The sequence below is a fragment of the Paralichthys olivaceus genome, chromosome 3, assembly GCF_024713975.1.
Source record: "Paralichthys olivaceus isolate ysfri-2021 chromosome 3, ASM2471397v2, whole genome shotgun sequence".
In the NCBI taxonomy this organism is placed as follows: domain Eukaryota; kingdom Metazoa; phylum Chordata; class Actinopteri; order Pleuronectiformes; family Paralichthyidae; genus Paralichthys; species Paralichthys olivaceus.
The window spans coordinates 15,531,586-15,543,767 of record NC_091095.1 but is presented as its reverse complement, the minus strand read 5'-3'; positions in this window follow the sequence as shown (position 1 = coordinate 15,543,767).

Here is a 12,182-nt window from a genome sequence, read left to right as displayed (position 1 = left end):
TTTGATTTGATGTCACTCTCTGGGTCGCTCTATTTGTTTGAGCAGTTAAGAGGTAATTGTGTGACATTGGCGGGGGAAGACGTGCTTTGGCGGCGCACCCGCTGAACCGAGGGGACAAGACGAGGGAGTGTGGCAATAATAAATGAGGGCTATTTTCCTCAGCATTCCCAGGCTGTGTGCATGTGTGTGTCAGTGTGTGTTTTGTCGGTGTGTCTGTGTATAGATGATGGGGGGAACAAGAAGGGGTGATGAGCCCCTCTACCCTGAGGGAATTCAGCTGTGAGATGCACATTGAGGTCGCCTGCACCCACTATTATCATCACTTTCTCTAGTCTGAATTGTTTCTGTGCCTGATCATTCTCTTTTTTTCTTTTTTTTCCATAAATGAGTTTAGGTGTCACTCAGAGGAACTTCAAAAGGCTTCAGCTGTTCCCCCTGTGATGCAGTTGTTGTTGAATTGAATTTAAAACGCTGATTCTTTAAGATGATTGAATCAAGATGACAGTCAAACACTTTGTTAGTTTATCTGACTTAACATGACGGTGCACATGGATCACAAACATAAAAGGTATCTGGGCGAGGCAGAAACACTGGTGACAGGAACATTACAATTCAACAAGAGTCTTTCTCAGACTGTTACGTTTGATGGAGTGGAATATCTGTAGTTCCAGAAAAACAACGCCAAAGAGAGCAAATGTCTTTATTTCTTGCAGAGAGGAAAGCTGGAGTCAGTGTTCGCTTAAGCTGCTTTCTGACGTGAACTTCTGAAAATGTCCAGAAGTTTATCTTTCAGAGCAGCAGGAGATTGTCTGGGTCAGATGCTTTCACCACAACGGGGAAATGTCCGGAACATTAAGGCGATGGGTGACGCCTGGGTAGAACATGCGGGACCTGGAAATCAAGTGTCTCGTTTTTAAGCACATCGACATCAGCATCTGCTCTTTTTGCCAAAAGCTCTCAAATGTTGTTGTCTTGTCAAGCTAACATCTTTCTCTGTGACTTCTAGGACACCTCATTGTAATTCTGACACATTTTATTCCTCCAGTTTCGCATCGGTTAAATGGTGGAAACTTCATCAACACGACCACTCACCAGGCTAGGTGTTTCCCCTGGTTTCCAGTCTTTATGCTAAGCTAATTTAACTCTGCTGACTTGAATTCAATGTTGAACAGACAGACCGAATAATGGCATTGATCTTCTCTTCACAAAAAAGCAAATAAGCATATTTCCACCAAACATTTTGAACTGTGAAAGAATGACTGACGACTGAGAAGTTAAAACCTGATTGACTAAAAGTGAGATATATTTCACTAGAGACGAAATGCCACCACAAAAGGATTTATGAGGAGTTGTAAAAGAGACTTATAGGAGTCAACCATAAGTTTAGAGGTGTTAAAAAAATGCAATGAACTGGAAATGAAGGCCCTCAACCACAAGTGAAGCAGACTTTAGACTAAAAGCAGAGAGACACTCTTTGGACCTGATATGTGCAGAATTTGATCCTTTTAATTGTGACTGAAATGAGTCATTGTGTTTTACTGTCCTCAAGGTCCATGTGGTCAAGCCATATATGCAAACCACATTGTCCTAAACCCAAAAGTAAATCTGATAATGATAGTTTCCATTGTACGGCTGCACGTTGGCAGTAAAGTCCTCTCTGTATTCAGCGAGACTTCAACTCTCGCTGGCTTTGAATGCCAGAGATAATCTAGAATCCCTCTTTTCTTATGTAGAAGAAGCGGAGAGAGAGAAATCGTGGCTGAAGATTGCAAATCTGTGAGCTCCAGCTTTACCTCCCTCCCCCCTCCCTCTCCATCCATCCACAGCAGACTGGGGGTGCAGGGGTGGTTTCAGGGAGAGCCGGAGATCGGTCCAGTCCAGAAATCAAAGAATCTGACCCTCTTGTGTTTTCACCTCAAGGAGAGTCTCTGTTTTTTTAAGGTGCCAGAAAAAAAGGCTTTTCTTACTCTGCTCGTTGAGCTCATCCATTTGTTTGTTATCTCAATCCAGGATTTGGAGAGATACAAAGCTGATTAAACAACAAAAGCATATGGGAAGATAAAGAACACTTAGGTAATGGGTTTAGCCTGCCTGTTTAGCACGCCAAATTCATCCCCTTTTTTCTCGGCTCAAAATGTGTTTGTTATTCTTCTCTCAGTCTTGATCCAGCTGGAAGAAAGGGAACAAGAAAAAGCAGGAAAGACATTAGGGAAAAAAGTGAGGAACGGAAGAAGTGGAGGCTTCGGGTGACAATGATAAAGAGAGAGAGTGGGAAACCAGCAGTGTCAGTGCAGCAGGAGGCAGATGTTGTGGCTGCATATGTGTATTTTAAATGTAAAATGAAATGTCTAAGAATTGATTAGATCTACATAGAAATGGCTAATTGATGAAGTTGGGACATGGACCAAATTAAAGAGTCGAAGTACACGTCACATATATTTTTCTGAAAGATGGTTTCCGTAATTTTAAATAGTTCTTATAACACTGATGTTTCTGGTAAGTTTCGTTTTAATCAGTCATGATTGACAACTGAGACTTGCGATTGGTCCAGCTCACATATCGTTGGGACCTCGTTACCATGGCTCCATCCCCCGATCACTTCTGCATAGACTTTTCGTATCTGGGTTATTTTAGCTTCATTTCTGGATAGTGAGAGGAAGAGGAGATGCGTTGTCCATCTTTATACCGTGTGGGTAGTTGTTGTTTTGTACATCTTAATACCAAAATTAGCAGGTATATACATTTTCTATGTGCCAGAAACTGCAGCGCTCCCACTTCACTATCTTGCCAAATTAGCCTGTTTACCTGGGTGTCACATTTCCATCACTGTTGATCAGAGCGGGAGCCGATTGAAAACCTGTGTCTACTGTAGAGAATGTGGAAATAATTAGCTATAATCAGTTCTGCATTCAGTTTTCTGTCAAATCATTTCTAATTTGTATTATTTAGGAATGTTAATTCATTCAAATGAGGTGTATTTTGTTGTTCATTAGAGTTGAAATATGTGTCTAATACCATAAGTATCCTCTCCTGTGATCACAGGATAGCATGTAAACCAATACAGAGCCATTAAAGCCAGCCTCGCTCTTCCCTGGTCGAACCTGGTGAAAAGCAATCTGAGGGCTTTGCTGCTGCTCTGATAATAACACCTCAGAGAGGTCAGCGAGCGCTGGGGAGGGATGAGGCAAAACATATTTATGCTCCTCCTGCTGCTTCCCCCTCATGGAAAGAAGCCATGAGAAAGGTGCTTACTTAGACGAGATAAAGAGCAAGATGAGAGGCAGCGGACTCGGATTAGGGAAGGGAAACGATCACGGCCAGAAAAGGCAGGGAGGGGGTGGTGGGGGTGCCGGCAGTGGTGGAGGACAGCGAGGCCGGGAGCCGGTGTCTGGGCTGGTTGGATATGGGGGGAATATTAATCTGGGTTTAGTGTGAGCAGGACCCCACAAACGGCTCAAGCAAACAGAGCTTAGATGAGGCCAAGCCTCGGAGAAAGTCCTAAATCTTCACATTAGCTCCCCGCGTTTCTTCTGCTGAACCCGTAAGCTCTTTTTCTAAAGGACAGCACAAACAAACCACAACCCCTCCCCACCACCACCACCACCACCACCACCAACAGTACCTCTTGCCAGTCCCTTACACTTCCTCTCTCACACGCACACTCTCACACACACTCTTAAAATCAAGACGAGGCTTTGAGAATCGAGATTGCTGGAAATTTTTATAAATCCAGGGGCCTGAGTGGATAGGGAGAGATTAGATTGGTCCCCCTCTTAAAGCGACAGGATGCTCCAATTGTGTTTCTCATTCTACGCTGTGCCCTACTTCTGTGTCAGGGCAGAATGAGGGAGCAAGGAGAAACACTTTGAGGGTTCGGGGAGCTGGTGTCATGATAACCTTGGCAATGCCTGCAAAAAAACCAACAACCGTAACTGAATTTTTAGAGTTTAAGGAAAGCTTTTTATAGGTGGGATTTTTTGGTGGCAGGAAGTCTTGCGTGGGGTTAACCCACTGAGAGGTACGTTCACGAAAGAAAAAAGTTTTTAATGCAGTGGCAGTTTGTCAAAGGACGTCATTTAATCTCTCGGGTACAAAATAAATTGGACAGAATGTCCTTTTTTTTTTTTTTAAATAAAGCATCTCCTAAACTATATTTACACGTTTTCTCTCCATTAGCAAACAAAACAAACTGATGATGTCATCAGTGGATTATAAATTATCTGAATAAACAGGAAGTGATAGAAAAGAAGAGGCAGAGGAACAGTGGTGGAATGTAACTAAGTACATTTACTCTGTGTTCTAGAGTACATTTTTCATGCACCTGTACTTATAAGTAGATTTACTAGCACTTTTCACTTTTACTCCACTATTGGCAAATATCTGTCCTTCCTATACTGCTACAATCTTACAAAGCGTTGTGTTACATGTTACGTTGTGTTTTATATTTTATAAAAATAATCAATAACAAGAGAGGAATTGGTCCATTGATCAGACAGAGCAGGCAGGTAACGTTTGCAGCAACAGCATCAGTGGTGAAGAAATAGGGAACAGGCTATGTTCTGCAAGTAATTTTACTTTTAATCCTTTATTTATATTTAAAAGCAAGTACTTTTACTTAGAAATATTAATGAGGCACTTTTACTTTTATATTCGTGTATTTTTTATCAATTTATCAATGTATTTTTACTTTTTGTACTTATGTAATAACATCTCAGTTTTAGAATCTAAAGAGGGTGTCAGACTGTCCCGTTGGAGGAGGAGGGGGGTTGTTACTGAGGGAGAGAGGGATCGAGCCGCTGAACCTCATCCCATCACCCGCAGCTTCTTGGTGAGGAGGGAACCAGGAAAAAAGTGCTTCCTGACTGAGTTTCATTAACCTGACCACATGTGCCAAAAGCCTGGGTATTAGAGTTAATCAAACTGACACAGACACATTTACTGCAGCCGACTGGAGCACCTGGGAGGCTCATCCAGAGGCCCGCTGCTTCTAATGTCCAACACAAGTAAAAGTATGCATGTGTTTGCTCATGTGCAATCACACGACACACACACACACACACACACACACACACACACACACACACACACACACACACATATATATATACCAGCTGACACACTCATTGCCACGCTCCTCGGTAGCCTCAACTTCATGAAGTGTCATTTATGGAGTTTCAATTAAGTGTGGAGGAGCGTTTGATGTGAGGTCCAGTCGTGTATAAGCCTCGTGGCTAACTGTAACCATCACATGAATGTCATTTAAACATCAAATGGGACCTTGAAGGGCCTATAGGTCTTATTTAGAGTCACACTTCAGATCATTAGAGTCGAGCGAAAATTTGAATCTCGCACATATGACAAAAAATACATTCTCTAAATGATTTTTTCACTCCACACCACTGAACTTTATTGAATCAGTTTTATTTATTTGGCTCAGTTTACCTTCAAATTATTTCCGGTGCAGAAAAAAATCCACTTCAATCAAAGCAACAGAGGGAACTTATACTTAAACTGTTATAATGTAAAGAAACGTTATAATACAACAATAAAATAAAACTTAATAATATGTAAAATAAATCTCGAAACTATCTTTTTTTATGTTTCATGTATCAACTGTAGACATTGCTTATTGCTTTTTATTATTATTTTCTGTTGCTATTAAATTGTTTAATATTATCGAAGCAATATGTTTATTATATTATACATGTATTATACATTTATATTAATGTGTATTTAGGTGGGTTTTTTTTACATTCCCCCTTCTTTAGGTTCCTACCTGCCCAGTGTTAGAGGAACGATTAAAAGGTGACACTGGGCTGAGATATGGTTGAGAGAATAAAAAGTTGGGTGTTTAACTCTTCTACCGTGTCGCTGGTATTAATGACAGTTTTATACATAGTATATTAGAAATAAATTCAAGGTTGTCACTGTGCCAAATAAAAAATGTGAAATATTTGACTTGACTTGCACCTCAAAAGCCGCCACTCTCAAACATGGCTGCCCAGACATATATATTATATATGTTTAAGACAAGCATGGAGAGACTTGAATTACTGCATGATTAGCCTAATACTCTACATACAGGAAACAGCAGCAGTTTAAATTTGACAGTAAGTAAAAATCCATTTCTGTGGACAAGAATTACTAATGGAAAGGAGTAAAATGGGGTTTTAGATATGTACAGTAGGAGGACTGGTTGTATTTAAGCTCCCTGCAAAGTCTCCCACTGGCAGCATTATCTGGCCTGTGCACCTGTCAGACAACAGAACATGACGAAAAATGTACCTTCATCAGAAGGAGCCGAGCAAATATGAGACAATCTAAAAAAATATTGAGATGGGACGGCTCCACCTGCTGGCATTTATTCACAGGAATCAAGGGAAATTACCCTCATTTTGACTCCATTGCAGCTTTTGGAATAATTTTGAAGACTTTTAGGCGGTGCGCTGACACACATGCGCACGCAGAGTCTGACAGGTTGCTCCGCAGGCCTCAGATGAGGCCCCTGGGGCGTTGCGGAGGGTAACCAGGTGTCCACTGAGGCGCCCACTCGGTAGAACAACCTTCATCAAGGCAACGCCCTCAGCAGATCAATCTTCCTGTGACACTTCATTTAGACTGCATTAATGTGGAATTAGGGCCCATTACGGCTATTGGCAGGACCTGACAGTCCCGCAGCACAGTGATCCTCGCTTCCCAGAGGACACTGCTGCTGAATCCAGCAGATAAGGCTTTTTTTTCAGCTCTGCTACAAAGCTGAAGCCGTCATTAGATTTTTTTCCCCCCTTTCATTCAACCCCGTCATCAGTATTGCTAATCAACTAAAGGAATGTCTAAGGGTTTTTTCCTCTCTGCTTTTGTACCCCAGCCCTTCCTGATTCAAAGGGAAGAGTCAGAGGCTTTTGAAGGGTAGATTTCAACTGCATTACCTCATAGGTCAGAATTTGCAATACTTATAAATGTGCCTTTCAAATGGCTACTTAATCTTCTCTATCTGTAATAGATGCACGTGTGGTTTCGACCTAAACCACCATAAGCTGTAACAGAGGACAGTTTTTATTTCTATGTCTCTTTACATTTAGCTCGGTTTGTGTTTGTTTGTCACAGAGGATCAGAGAAGACCACTTCATTCAGCCCAAGTTTGAGTTCTCTGAATATGCAACTTCTTCTTGAAGCTGCTTTCACACAAGCACTGAACTCTATTTTCCTGAAATATTGCAGAAGGGCTGAGAATGTCAGAGTCATCAGCACCAAACATCAGCCCCCTTGTAAAATGTTTGGAATATGTCAGAATAAAGCCAAGAGAGAATACAACAGGATACTGTCCAGAAAATTCATAGCGACTAAGTGGATGTGTTGATGATGTTTCTAACACACGACAGACGCAAAACTGGAAAATACAAAAAGCATACAAATATCTCAGGATTAAAAACAAGTGCCATGCACGTAGAAGACGTCAACTGGGAAACAAGCGATTCAACAGCTTTAAGGGCCGACGTTGGTGTCAATGAATGAAAAACACGCTATTGAACATGTAAATTTACACGTCATGTCCTGCCTCCTGCATGCTCTACTCAGATGCCACCCATCGCCTGAATGTTCTGGAAATGTTCCTGTTGTTGTTAATTCGTCTAACCTTGACAATCTCCTGTTGCGTTCTCCATATGTGAAAGGCAAACTCCGGAAAATTTCTTCCTCACACACTCAAAAGCACATCTGCATGGTCATGCATCCAAAATTTCTCTGAGACATCCTCTCAAATTACATTATGTGTTTTTAAAATTCAGACAAACAAAAGCAAAACCCTCTTTTTGAGGCTGATTCCATCCAGTTCCTCCATCTTTCACTGATTCTTGCTGCTTGCACCTAAAGCTGGAATCTGATTTGATGTTTGGCATTTGAGCTGGTAACCATGGTCAGGGTGGAGCCAGTCATGAGGTGGGAGTCAGGTCAGACTCCCTGCGTTCCTCAGCTCACCTCTTATGTGTCCCCCCACCCCCACCACCACCCTCCTCTGTCTCAGTGGAGTTCATGGCGAGGCCCCCCTCACGTATCCCTCACTGACCAGGCAGCTGAGAGGCACACAGATACCCCCTTAAGGAGCTTTGCTCTCTGGAGGAAACTTAATCTCCTTTTTTAACGCCATCCCAAGGCTGCTCGCAGGCCCTGAATAGAGCGGGGGAGGAGCCGGCTGCAGAGTATCTCCGAGCCCACATGGCAGCCCAGCCCAAATCTGAATATCTGAGCCGCGGCGGAGCTGAGGAGCTCCGGCGCCTGCACAGGAATTAGCCCTCCGACGGGCCACGCTAAATCCGCCCCCCTCTCTCCTCCTCCCCTCCACCCCACATGCCCCCTCCCCCTGAAGTGCCTCCCCCAATTCACCCACCGCCGCACGTGTATGATGATGCTGTGATAGACAGACACACAAAAACATGACCCACTCTCATTATGCATGATTGTTTATTAAAGAGTCGACAAGTTGTTGCTTAGCATAAAGAGTGAAACTAGGGCAAAATAACCAGATCTGTCCAAAGGTAACAAAATCTATCAACCTCCACTTGAGCAGCCCTAAGTAGTTTTGGTGTATCTGTGGCGATGATTTTATAAACGAAGATATAGAAGCATAGATATAGCTGCTCCAGATGTAATTATAAGAATTTAAATATAAATGGCTTATTCTAGGGTAAAGACAACAGCAATTGGTTCAAATTAGATGAAACACACTACTGAAAGCATCACTAGGATTATTCTATATTCAATTTCTGCCAATAGATCCATTTCACCTAAATCTTTCAGACTGAACCTTTAAAATTCTGTCTGTCAACACAACCAGTTCTTGTTAACTAATGACCTCTCTGACCTTTCTAAATGGCTATAAGCATCAACCGAGGAAAAAAACTACCAGATAAAGCGTGTTGTCTGTCAGTATTTTATCGCCTTGTCAGGTGAAGCTGTGAGGACACACATGACGACTCCCTGCTCTATAGACCCCAAACTCTCTGTCTCCCTCCCTCTGTCGGCCTCACTCTCCCTCTTGACCAGAGGGCAGGGGTAAATATTAACCCTGACAGACTTGTGTGAAAATCTCTGAGCCATTTTATTTGGAAGGAGGTGTGACAGATTACCGAAGAAGGGCGGATTCCTCAGTGGCAAGAGGTAGCGGCTCTCTTTGCCCAAACACTTTGGGACCCGTGCTCTGACATGCTCCTTTAGCACCCTGTCAGCAGACTATTCCCAAAGCAAACACCACCAGGGCTTTCTCTCCACAAGGCAGGCCCTCATAAACTCCCTGAAAAGGACTTATAGTGCTGAGGAGCAACAAGAAAACAAGATGTGGGGAAACCAAACAGACCTTACAAAGCCCCCGGACATGGTGTCTTTAGTCAACTTAACAGGGGTAAAGGAAAGGCACGTTTCAGCTCCATTTTATCTCCGCAGGTCCAAACACAGACCGCTGCTCTACTTCATGCTGCACAGTGTCACAGTGATACCAACTGAGGAGAACCAGCTTTCTGTCTGATCTGCAATATTTATTTAAATGTGTTTATTCTCCCGGACAACTCCTCTGTTCTAAGTGGGAAAACTATGCATTTAGTAATAACATGTTTAGTCGTGTCTGCACTTTTCATGTCAACCTCTTATTTTAAAGTGGAACCGAGAAATTAAGAAGGATTTGAGGTTTCTCAGTCATTTTGCACATTTAATCTCAAATATTAATACAACGTCTGTTTCTGCTATCATTTATCCATCATTGGTGACATGATGGTAATATTCAGACTGGCTGAGCATCAACTCCGGAATCGGACCTGGCAGAGTCATTTCTGGTCAAGGTGTGAGATTTTGTCACAGCCATGATAATGCAGTCCACACACTGGCTTAAGAGAGACAGGAAGTATATGAGGAATTTAAAACCTGACCAGTTGTTGTACCATAAAGACGATACATTCAGGCTTCTTTTAACATAAGAAGTGATTCTGGAGGCATTTTCAAATCCAGATATTTTTACCTATGCCAAAGAGTTCATGTCTTCATTGTCATTTACTTACAGAATTATGCAAACAATTGATTTTAATCAAACTCGGTTGTAGTGTGGACTATATGGTCAAAAGAAGAACCCATTAACTTTTTGAGCAAGGGGACGGGATATTATTTAACCTTCATTAGCATTGTTCTTTGAAATTTTTGTTGTTTGCTTCTTTAAATGTGCAATAATTTGGGGCACTTGAGGGGCTGAGTCAAACATTGATTATTCTTTATATGTTTCAGTCTCCTGAGGGAAATAACTGGCACATTAGCTGTCAAATGCTGATTCTATTTGTTAACTTTGTCTATTCTCCGATTGTTGTTTAATACGCAACATATAGTGTGGTGTGGCTTCAAGATAACAGTGAACCAACTAAGTAAAGTTACAAGTATAAAACCAAAGCAAAGTGCTCTTTGAGGAATTGAAAGAAGCTTGTGTGTGTGTGTGTGTGTGTGTGTGTGTGTGTGTGTGTGTGTGTGTGTGTGTGTTTGTGTGTGTGTGTCATTTCCCCTCTGTTAGTCCTGTGTAAGCCTCGGCCTATATGAATACACAGGGGGAGACAAACCAATATTACCTCTGGAGCAAAAACTGGGTCGAATGGTTGAACTAGGATTTAATTTACAGGTGGTGGTTCTGAGAATTACAAAGGTTCACCAGGTTGTACAGGGATGGTGATGACGAGGGGCATGAGGTTAGATGGGGGGGAAATACAGTTCTTAATTCAAATGGACCCTAATGAGCGGATTCTTTTGGGGGTAAGAGGGATCAGTAATTCTCATTTTCTTCAATTGAAAAAATGGATCATCCATTTATTCATCGTGTGTGGAATCGTCTTAATTGGAATTCAATTTACCCGTGTGTGTGTGTATGTGTGTGTGTGTGTGTGTGTCTGTGTGTGTGTGTACATACGAGCACATAGGGCATGTCGGACGCCTCTTTTTTAAATTTGCTGTGCTTGATAGGCTCTAAAATACATTTCTCCTGAGCCCCGCGCAGACTTAGATACACTTGTCACATAATCAAATGTGAAATACAAAGTACTGTATGGTGAAAGGGCCAGGACTTTATTCCAGGGGAAATAATTTACTTTTTTTTCCTCCCTTCGCTCCAGCCAGTTGCTTTCATGTCATTTAGATGAGTGGTTAATAAGGCAGAGCGTTAAGAGGATTATGATCTGCTTGGGCCATAGCATAGTGGTGGTGGTGGTGGATAATGGGGGGTGGGGGGGTCAGCACATCTAAGGCAGTGAGATGTGGTGGGGGGGCACATGCTCGGCTGGTACAATACTGGGCAGGAGGAGAGCATCCTCCTCACTGTCAAGATTCATTTAGTCAGAACTAAGCACTCCAATAGGCCTGAGCTCTCCAAATAGGCCATATCTTTTTCCTGTTCTCTTGGGGTTGGAGGGTTGGGGGGGGGGTTGGGTTGTATTTAAAGACTTGCATGCATCTTGCTCGCTGCGTTAATGAAGACCCCTCAGAGTGGTCCAATGGGAGGGGCTGCAGGTATGGGTAAGCCAATGAGGAGGTTGAGAGCATGATCCTCTGAGAGGCATTTTTTGGCGGGGGGGGGGGCTCAGTTTAGAAGATTGGAGAAGATGAGGAATCAGGGGAAGCATTTCAGCTCTGGCCTGTGAATATTTTAGGATCCATGTGTGGTGGGAATTCAAAGATAGAGGCTGAGAAAAAAAGATTTTTGACGGAGGGGAAAGGGAGGTATTGAGGTAAAGTCACTTACAGGTAGAGCGGACATCACCTTGGAATCATGGACAGGGTTTGACTCATTATCTCTGAGGAGGTAAATGTAGCCCACACCTCTTTACCAAAGAGTCTATCTGACACACACACACAGACTCCTACCACTGCTGGTCCGCCGCCATTGGCTGGTGTCCTCCGATGCCTTCTCCAAGAGAGGCACTTTGCGAGAGCCCATTTTAAGAAATCTCCGTGGATCAGCCCCAGCTATAGCTCTTCTCTCGCTCCACTGGGAAGACACAAGCCCCCCTCCCCTCCACCACCACCACCACCACTGTTCCCAAACCCCCTCCGCCACCCTCTCCCCCAACACAACCTCCCACCCCACCCTTCGACTCACAGCGCCCGGCACCAGGCTTCTTAAATGCATCTTTAATTCAGCAACTTTGAAGTGGCACTCCAGC